General features: G+C 52.3%; 1 protein-coding gene across 3 annotated transcripts in view; it reads left to right on the top strand.

Annotated features, from left to right (window-relative positions):
- The window catches only part of LOC126578121 (zinc finger MIZ domain-containing protein 1), an 81,880-nt gene that overhangs the window by 1,283 nt on the left and 70,597 nt on the right, over nucleotides 1–10,000 (top strand). For all 3 annotated transcript variants that reach the window (XM_050240408.1, XM_050240409.1, XM_050240407.1), the window contains exon 2: nucleotides 199–1,635. The gene's annotated coding sequence lies outside the window, so the exon portion shown is untranslated. The remainder of the gene's footprint in view (nucleotides 1–198; nucleotides 1,636–10,000) is intronic.

Below are 10,000 nucleotides of genomic sequence, written 5' to 3'. Positions count from 1 at the left end.
TAGAGTCCTTGATTCGGTGTTTGCCACCACGCTATCAGTGCGACGAGACGACAGTGAAACTGTCCTCTCTCGGCGTTCGTCATCACTTTGACCTTCGAGGCACAGACCGGACCAGACGAGCCACCGTGTTACGATCTGCTCTCCATTTCATCCTCCTCGTTCCCAGTAATCAATTGATTCCTATTTGTTTGCTTCCAGAGGACGATCGAGCGCGCTGAAATCGATGCGAGTTGTTGTTGTTGTTGTTGGTGCTAGTGCAGTGACCACAACGACGCGAACAATATCGCGACGACGAAGACACTCAACAAGTGTGTGAGAGGACAGCGTGCAGAAAGACGACCCTGGACCGGGCCGGGCTGGAGGTTTCTTTTTTCGGTAGATATTCCAAGCAACAAACTGGTAAAACCGTGGCAGCAGCAGCAGCAGCAGCAGCAGCAGCAGGTACCTTTCCTCGAGGCTCGCAGAGGTACAAAACACAACACAGGCTGCCTGCCGCAGGTGACAGTGTGAACCCCATCACCGCCAGTCGAGGTCGAAGAAGCAGACAGGCAGGCAGAGGCCTAAGAAACCAAAGAATGCTCACTCCAATGTGTGGTGTGCGGCACCAACAGTCCTGCCAGCTGTGAGCGCGAGCGATAGTGTGCCGTGGTTGACCGTGATGAGCGTGCTTTAGCGTGCATCCTGATCCAAGAGTGCTACGATCGGTGTACAGAATAGAAGCGAGCGATGGTTCTGTGAATAGTAAGCGCTGGTGTTGGATGGTGATGGATCATTCGAATTCCGTGCCCCACAAAGGCCGGAAAAAAGAAGGAAAAGAAGAAGAAGCACGGGGGTAGGGAGGAGGTTGACTCATCTAGCGACCGCGCCGCAACCCCCTTCTTAGCGAGCCTTCTTATCAAACGCGTTGTTCTCAGTTGACCAGTGTGACCAGTGTGGAGTGTGTTTAGTGTGTGCAAGCGGCATCCGTGTGTCACCGTGTGAGGGGAAAAGGGTGGAAACGGGAGGGCCATACACCCTGTGTAAGTGCGTGCGTGCGTGAGTGTTTCCGTCGTGTAAAAGGGAGAAAGAAAAGGAAGCAAAGCGAGAGCGAGAGAGCGCAATTGTGCGTACGGCTTCCGGTGCCTGTGTGTAAGTGTGAGTGCGTGTTATCCTGTGTCCTGTGGCTCAGCTGCTGCTGTGTCACGTATGTGTCACTGTGAAAGAAAGAGAGGCAGTGTAGACGAGACATCTCGCTCACGCTACAGCCGATAGTGAATACATAGCAACATCCTTGGTGAGGTGGTGGTGGGGGGGGGGATCAAGAGGATCCTTTAACGCCGTGGCGTGTGTGTATTGGTGCCTGTGAATGGCCACCCGATAAGCGGGAGAACGAAGCCAACCAAACCCAATCTCAAACCGTATCCTGTCAACGAGCGAGAGAGCCCGAGCCGCTCCCGAAAACGAGAGAGCGAGTGATTGAGAAGCGCAAAAAAGAAAAACAGCCCCGAAATCACAGCAGGCGGTAGCGGTGCAGCAGCAGCAGCAGCGCCTTTTACCATCGAAGCAACCAACGAACGAACTCCGACGCAGGACATCAGGAGGGGCCTACACCGAGCCCTGCTACACCGAGGACGGGAACAGCTGGACGAGAACGAGGTAGGCCACAACAACAGCAACTACTCCTCCATCTTTCTACCCTACCTCCTCCCTCTCCTCTCGGTGTGGTGCTGGTGATCCCTTTTTTTCGGAATTTGTTTTAGGCTGGTCGGTCGCAGCGAACGGAGAGGCCAGGCAGCAGAACGGGAACGCGAGGGTCCCAGCAGGAGCACCGGCAGGATGTGAGAAAACATACACATAAACACGACCATCGTACTCACGAAGCTCAATGGGACAGAAGAGTGAACGAGAGAAAATGAAGTGAGAGCGAGAGCGAGAGAGCGTGCTGGTGGTGCGGTGTGTCATTGTGCCTGGTGTACCCGCTGAAGGACCCTCTCGTCTGCTACTGCCTCTGCGGAGGTCCTTCGACCCCTTGGGCCATGCTGCCGAATACACCGCGCTGGAGGAAAGGTGCCGATTATGATGATGATGATGATGACGGTGATGATGGTGGAGGATTGACGGAATAGGGACGGTGGTCCCTGCTTTCGGTGGCTTTTATGTTGTCCTCGCGTTACATATGCTTCAAGCCCTCTCTCTCTCTCTCACACATGGTCCTTGTCCTGTCGCCATCCGTCGTCGTTGTCGCCAGTTCTTCCCTTTTTCCGTCGACCATTCGTCGATTATTGAATTCTCACTTCACACGGAAACCATGAAACGGAAGCACACCAACAGCAGAGAGAGAGAGATCCAGCTGTTGATTTGAGGTCGACAGGCAGCCTCAACGACGATGGAAAGCCAAACCAGCGGATGAGATATCCTTCAGGACCCGCGAGTTCTGGGCCGTAACGCGAGCGGAAACGACATTCTGTGGCGCGGGTACGATCGATGCAGCCGGCAGCGATAGGAAGGTTTCGATGGCACAGGCCGCTTGATGCCGCTGTTCTCTCCTTCTCTCTCTCTCTCTCTCTCTCTCTCTCTCTCTCTCTCTCTCTCTCTCTCTCTCTCTTTGTCGTATGAGAAAAGAGACCAAGGAAGCCCGTGAAGGAACAGCGTATCCTTCACAAAGGTTGTGGAATGCCGCCTGGGTACAAGGGATACACCTGGATGAACCTTCTACCCTGTGCTTTGCCTGCGCTTGTTGTTTTGCCTGGGATCAACTCCCGCTACAAAAAGGATCGTCTTCGATCCATCCTTCATTGTTCCCCCGGTGAATACAGGCTTCTCAGCGTCTAAACTAGTGGGCAATGTAGACAGCGCCTTGTCTTTTTAGGTCACAGTTGCTGCACGCGGGCTTCAAATACAGAGAATTCGGCTTCAAGCTAAAGGTATGCGTCCCAAAAACCAGCGCTTATCAATGGGTGACAAAGCAAATACAGAAGGTGCCCCGTGTTTGACCAACAACGATCGAAACGGTGGACCATTATGACCACTAGCCCTCCAATATGGCCCTAGAATGAACTACCCTTGATGATGGCAATAAAGCAAATTCAATCTGGATTCGATTTTTACCGAAATCACGTCCTCCACCGTGTCTCGAGGGGTCATAAATTAGGTTTCCAAGTTACCGGGCACCTTACACCACACCCGTTTTGCGTGCGCGAATGGAAGAATCCCCCGTCGGGGGAGGGGAGGCACTTGTTGATCGGACGCACTACTCACTGATAAGCGATACGATATGGTGTGGTCTGAGGGCTCCCAAAAAAAAAACCATATCTCACTTATTTATTTAGAAAGGGGGAAGGGGGAGGTTGATGGGGTTCGAACAAGGGGTGAATAGGAGGGCGTAGATTCTGAGAAGTTCTTATATTGGCGTCGTTGCGTGGACATCCGGGAACCACTGGGACCGTAGATCGCTTCCGCAAAAAAAGGAAACAGTATCCACCGGTTCTACGAAACACTCCTGCCGAGTGTCACGAACATTGCCGAGTGTCTGGGCATCGATATTGTCATCGAAAAGGGCGAGACGCACCGATAGACGCGGTAAACGGCGCTCGTCGTATTGCCACAAGTGGTGTTTGCTTGACTAATGTCGAGCCGGTTGATGATGCAGTTCGCGTCGCTCAGAAGGAGACATCGACGACATCGACTCGATCGATACGCGATGTGGTAATAAAGAGATCCTCCATTCGCCATCCGTTGATGCTTGAGACCTGATTGGGCGATTCAATTCGTAGATAAATTGTGCAAAAGTACCTCAGTTATCGAAGATTTTCCTGGAGAGAACGACTATGAATTTGGACGCAAGGCCAAGTCCGGATGAATCCGCCCAAATCCAAATCCTAAACGATGCATCTGTATCAATAGTCTGGCGATGGTTAGCGTTTCTTTTTTCGCAGACATAATACAACTGGAGCGCCACGTTATGGTCAAATGTAGCGCTAGCGCCGTGCAAAATCGGCGAATCTTGTCGTGACAATGTGCGTGACCTGGTTAATGTCACCTGCCTCATCGGACGATTTGAGGTGCAGCTTAAGAAAATGCAATTCGAAGAGATACTCGAAGCATTGAACAATACCTCAAAGATTCCACCACCTCGGCTAGGATCTGTCAAACAAAAATCAAAACTCCGCCATAAAATTTGACATTTTTCATCGTCATAGTAGGCCACTTTGTTTTAGCCTACCCCGCGCCATTACAGTCTCCACGGAGTGAAATGGACTGGCAAAGTGACAGCGCTACATGGAGGACGTAACATGGACGTTGATCCTCATCTCGTGCCCTAGCCAGTAGCACCTTCCACCTTTCTTCCATTAGATGCGTTTTGGCTTTCTACTTTTTGTTTTGTTTCCATTTTTCCCAAACCACGATTTGAATGCGAAGCAACGCCTGCTGCTGCTGCTGCTGGTTGCTCTCCATCCCTGACGCTCGTTCGTCGCCGTCCTTTCTCCGGATGCTCCACCAACTCCAAAAACAAAAACCCTTTCTCCAGTCGCGGCGCCGGGCACATCGTCAGGCGTGCTCACTTCTGCTGCCGACTGACGGACCGGCCACCATTAGGTTTTCCATCAAATTTCCTATGTTTTCCACTTTCAACCACTTTCCAGCCTGCTAGTCAGCTAGAGCGAGACAGAGAGAAGAGAGAGATGATGGCGAATCTATTGGCGACGCCATCGTCGTCGCCTTCTTGGTCGTCGATGGTTAGTCTCTCTCTCTCCTTTCGGTCTCCTGCTGCTGCTGGCCTTTTGCTTAATGCCCCCCCCCCCCAGTTCGCGTCATTCGCGGTGTCTCCGGTGCATGGGAGATGCGCACATGCATCCCACCACCACCATCATCATCATCATCCTCGTCGCCATCATCGTCAGTAGCGTGGGGTGGGCGCAGGCGGGCCCTGGAAACATTACTCGGCATTCGGCACCGGGAGGAGGAGGTTCTTTTCCTTTTCTTTTCGTTGTTGTTTTGAGGTCGCGACTCAATAATGCAAGTAAAAGGCCATCGCGCGCCTAGAAAGAGACCGAGCGAGCGAGCGAGCGAACGAACGATCGAAGACAAAAGGGGGGGGAGGGGAGGGGTGCATCGAAGGGCTCCCAGGGGGGTGGGACATGATGGTACCGCGTGTCACTCTCGTGTACCGAGCCGGGTTCAACACCAGCACCACCAACAATAACAACAACAACACCGCCGCGCGATTGTGAAACAAAAGCACGCAAAACACATACACGTCGGCGACACAACAGCCACCATAGCGCACCATTGTTGCAGCTGGAAATCATCGATCGCCACAGAGTGTCTCCCAGCTACCCCCTCCTCACCATCCACTCCTCTCGGGGAAGGGGGGTGAGGACTTATGAAACGTTGGTCAATGATTTGCATCGCGAGAGTTGAGCACAGTAGGCAAAGGCAGGGCAGCATCACAGGAAGAGGGAAGGTGGTGCTGGTGGTTGGTTGCCACCCTTCTTTCCCCCCCCCCCCCCCTTTCCACCCTGCTGTGGGTGGGTGGGTGGGTTAGTCTGACGTCTCGGCGACGCTCGTGGCACACGGTGACTGCATCGAGAGCAGCTCGATCATGCGATGCAGCGCGCAGTCGAGGTTTGCGCTGCAGTTGCGCTGCGCTCGCTCGTTCGTTCGCTCGATGCATCGATGCTCTTGATGGTGGTGGCAGCGGCAACAGGGGTTGGTGGAACGCTCGTTCATTCGCTCGTACCCACCGTTGGTTCGATTTCGACCGAACCTTTCATTGCCAACACACGTAAAGAGTCGCGGTGGCCATCGTCATCATCGTCGTCGTCGTTGTCGCGCCATTTGGTCGCGAAGTTTCGAAGGCGAGCTTCAACCGCCATCTTTTCCATCGTGCACTGCGGAGAAGGACAGACAGGCCACATACAGGATGGTGATGGTGGTTAGTGAGCTGTACGTGTGATTCGCATGCACCATCCGAAGCCGATTGTACGGATGGTGAACCCCTCCTCCTCCTCCTCCTCCTCCTCCTCCCACCGTGATGATGATGTGTGGTGTGGCCGAGCGACGAGGCCACACCACACCACGGAACGCCACCAGCGCCAGCACGAGTCACGAAGGGGTGGAGGAAGGTAGGGGCTGGGGCTGGGCGGATACGAATGATTGACAACGGAACTGGCGGTGGTGGCGGTGCGTCTCTCACTCTCTCTCTCCCTCTCTAGCCGGCACCACGCCACCGCTCGCCTAGTGGTCACGACGGAAAAGACATTCATTCGACATCGGTGTCACGCCTTGATGCGCGCGGCGCAGTGCCGATGATCCAGTTCCCGGGGTCTCAACCACGATCACTCGGGCCCGGTGAAGGTTGTGGTGAGGGACGCGAACACTTCCTGGAATTTCCCAGCTCCACCAGCTGGAGCTGGAACTTTCTTTCAATCCAACGTGCCGCCAGGCCGTGAGGCTTTCTACTCTCTGGCGGTCTCGGGGAGGGGGGGGTCGACCTCTCAGACCTCTCAGAGGGAGAGGCCAACGGAGCAGCCAAGCTTAGGCGGCACAACAGTGGATGGTTCGCCGTGTAGATGGTGCCTGGGATGGGGTTTGCGTGACATTTGCGTGAGATTGTAGCGGTGCGGCCAGTGCGCGATCGTTCCGGTGCGCGCGAAGGTCACGCCCGGAAGCCACCCGGTGCCGGTGAAGGTCCGGGCGGACTTGGCTTGGATTGGTTCTTCACCTTTTAGTCGCGTGTGAGACACTAGAAGATGCCCAAGTGTGTTGCAGAGTGGCTGTACTAGCCACGGAGTGCTGCAGATGCTGGTGGATCGAATGCAAGGACTACAATAAAGCTTGGAACACTTACTATTTGACCGCATTCTTCTACTCACTGTAGCGCTCCTAGTGGTCGCTTTGCTACTCTGGTGTTGGTGTCTTTTTAAAGGTCTAAGTCTTTTGTTTTAGTGATAAAAGGCGGCGGTTGTTAAAAAAAGAATGCCTGGAAAAGATCGATTTATCTTTTATTAAATCTCATAAAGGTCCAGTTAAATTTTGGTCCGAGTTAGCAAGCTGCCATTCCAGTACAGAGATCATAAATTGGTTTCGAAACAAAAGCATTGATTTCATACCATAAATCTTCAATCCACCAAATTGCCCACAGTATCGTCCAATACCACTATAGTGGACTATTATCTTTAATGATTACAGAAACAATGTAAAATGATTAAAAATCCATCTGTAATGTACAAATGTTGGGAAAAATGGCCAATGAAACTACTTCCACTGCTGTGCAGCACATAATGTGTAGCATAAAATCAAAAGTGCGTAAATTTAACGTGGCCCAATAATTTAATCGCTGTTTTTTTATCAATAGCTAGATAAAATACATACAAAATGACAGCTTTTCCATGTGTCTAGCTTATTTCTAGCCTGAGATGTGACCTGTTTTATACGGTCAAATATTAACTGTTCCATGCTTTAGTTGATCTTGGCATCGGTAACCAATAGATTTATAATTAGCTCTTGCATGAAGGTCTAAAGATTTGTAAGGTACATGGAACACTGGAGAGAATGTGGAATATACAGGAGAAGATCATAAACTGTGAAGTCGCCCAAGGAATCATAAATCTCTCAACTATACAACAATGGACCTATTCAACTTCTGCGACATTATTTAAGGATTCGTAATCAACGTGGTAGCTTTTCCTTTTGAAAATCTAGCAAAAAAAATGTCTGGAAATTCCATGCGAGAATTCAATATGACAGACAGTACCCAATATGCCAGTATGCTCGAGTTCCCGGAGCATAATTGAATCTCCATCGCTTTCGTCAGCTTTGGTCGCTCCCACCTCACCATCAGAATCGCTGCTGTTCCGCTTTTCCGGACATTGCGCACCTTGAACGTCTACAAAACTTCCTCGGCACCTTTTTCCCGTCTTCTCGGCCCCCTGGTCTTGTGTTCCGCGAGTTGAAGTGTACGCTCGGTACGCACATTCGCACGGAACTCCCCTGCCACCGGGGGGTGACCCTTTACCGGTTCCCTCGTTTCATGCGAGGTGCGCTCGCTGTTTCGCGGTTACTTTGCCATGGTCTCTTTTGCTCACACTAAAGCCTCCCGTCCGCTAAGCTCATGCTGGTGGCGTTCGGTGGTTGACCGATCGCGATAGCCGCGGATAAGAAGCGGATGGAAGCTGCAACCTCAATGGCGCGAGGACACCTTGACGCGCATGCCGCATATCTTCTGCTTCTGCTTATCGGCTGCTTCTTCGAGTGCAAGAAACAGAGAGAGAGAGAGAAAGAGAGAGAGAGAGAGAGAGAGAGAGAGAGAGAGAGAGAGAGAGAGAGAGCGAGCATACGGGATGCTGGTGCTGCTGCAGCAGTTCGCTCGTGTGCATCGCCAGCACTGGACGGGATGCTGACGCCATTCTCTGGCCCGGTTTGCGCCAAGACAAATTATTAATTTTCTGCATTTTCTGCCCCGTTTGCTGCCACGTTCGTAGCACAGTTCTGTGTGGTTGTTCTTGGTGCTGGCGTTGTTGTTGTTGTCGTGTTGTTGTGGTGAGCTGTTGCTGGTGCCTCTCACCATCCCCGGGGGCGCACCTTCTTCATTCAGCGCAAGATTTATCCACACAAAACGCCGTCATCGACTCCACCTTCCCCCCCCGGGGGTGGTTCGGACTCACAGCTCGCAACTCGGACTCTGGCGTTTTGATGTCTTTAACCGGGTTTTATCCGTCCCCGTTCCGTCCCATACCGCGGCGCAGGAGTCAGGTTCTTGTGCAGCAGCAACACCGAGCTGGGCGCAAAGCAAGATTCGAGAATGAACGAGAGATAAGTCAAGCAGAAGAAGAAAAAGAACAAGAATAAGATGGTGATGACGATTCGGTCCGGGAGTATGTATATCATCATCATCATCATCATCATCAGCAGCAGCAGAGGCAGCAGAGTCCGTTTGGTTGTGGATTTCTCTCTCGTCGATTCACAGCGAGCAGAGGCGCTGGACAAACCAACTGCACCAAGGAACAGTCTGCCTATAGCTCTTCTCTTTCTCTTCGATTGCTGTTCTGCCGATCGCTTCGTTCTGGTTCATCTTCGATGCGAAAAATAATAAGAAGAAATAGGTGCATGCATGCATGATGCACCATCGACGACAAACACAACGTCGAGCGAATGCATTCCAATTGCCACGATGAGGAAGAGACTTGAGCTTCAGTTCGAGCTCTTTCCAAGTCCTTGTCTTGTACAGACCGAGTGCACAGAGTCAAAAAGAGACCGAGATCCGAGGAATCTCTAGCCAGTCGAATCGAAATCAAATTTGCGAGAAGCTTATCAATGCCGGCGCACTTTGTTGCGACGACTTCAAAACCTCGTCCGACGATGACCGATGCCATGACCTTCCTCTCCAAACGGACCACCGTCGGTGTTGCTCGGTCGCTCCGTGTCGCTTTTGCTTTTTTGCCAATCCGCCAGATCTTTTCCTTACGTACTACCGATTGGGCCGATTTGCGGAATCCATTAATGGTGTTACGGAAGTCCGCGTGTCCGCGGCCCGCGGTCGCGGTCACTTTGACCATTATCACCTCCATCCGAGGTAGTAGTGGTAGTAAACGGGGTCCGTTGCTTTGTCTAGCGAGCTTCCTCTTTGCTACTCCGAGACATCGTAGTCGTACCAGGTGACGTGTCATCGTCATCATCATGACCAGGATTGCAAGGCTGCCGGTGTGCCGTTTGTTCGGTGGTCATCACTCAACACACGTCCTCGGATGGGATGGGTGGTATGGCCAAGTCTCGCGGGGACGCCACAACAAGCAACAGACCAAAAAAACAAAACGAATTTCGGTCCAACATCTAGCACGGCGGCGGCTGCGGTTGGTGTCAGATCAGCCTAATTAGCGGGGTCGCATAGCAACGATGCGTGTGCGAGCGAGGTGGCGAGTGGCTGGCTGCTGCTGGTGCTGCTGCGTGCTCCACTCACAGCGGCAGCCCGCCCGTTTGACATGTTTGACGTTTCGCTGGTTCGCTTCGTTGGTTTTGTTGG

The sequence above is a fragment of the Anopheles aquasalis genome, chromosome 3 (genome assembly GCF_943734665.1).
Source record: "Anopheles aquasalis chromosome 3, idAnoAquaMG_Q_19, whole genome shotgun sequence".
In the NCBI taxonomy this organism is placed as follows: Eukaryota; Metazoa; Arthropoda; class Insecta; order Diptera; family Culicidae; genus Anopheles; species Anopheles aquasalis.
Note: the sequence above shows the minus strand (reverse complement) of the source record. Positions and strands in the feature narration are given on the sequence as shown.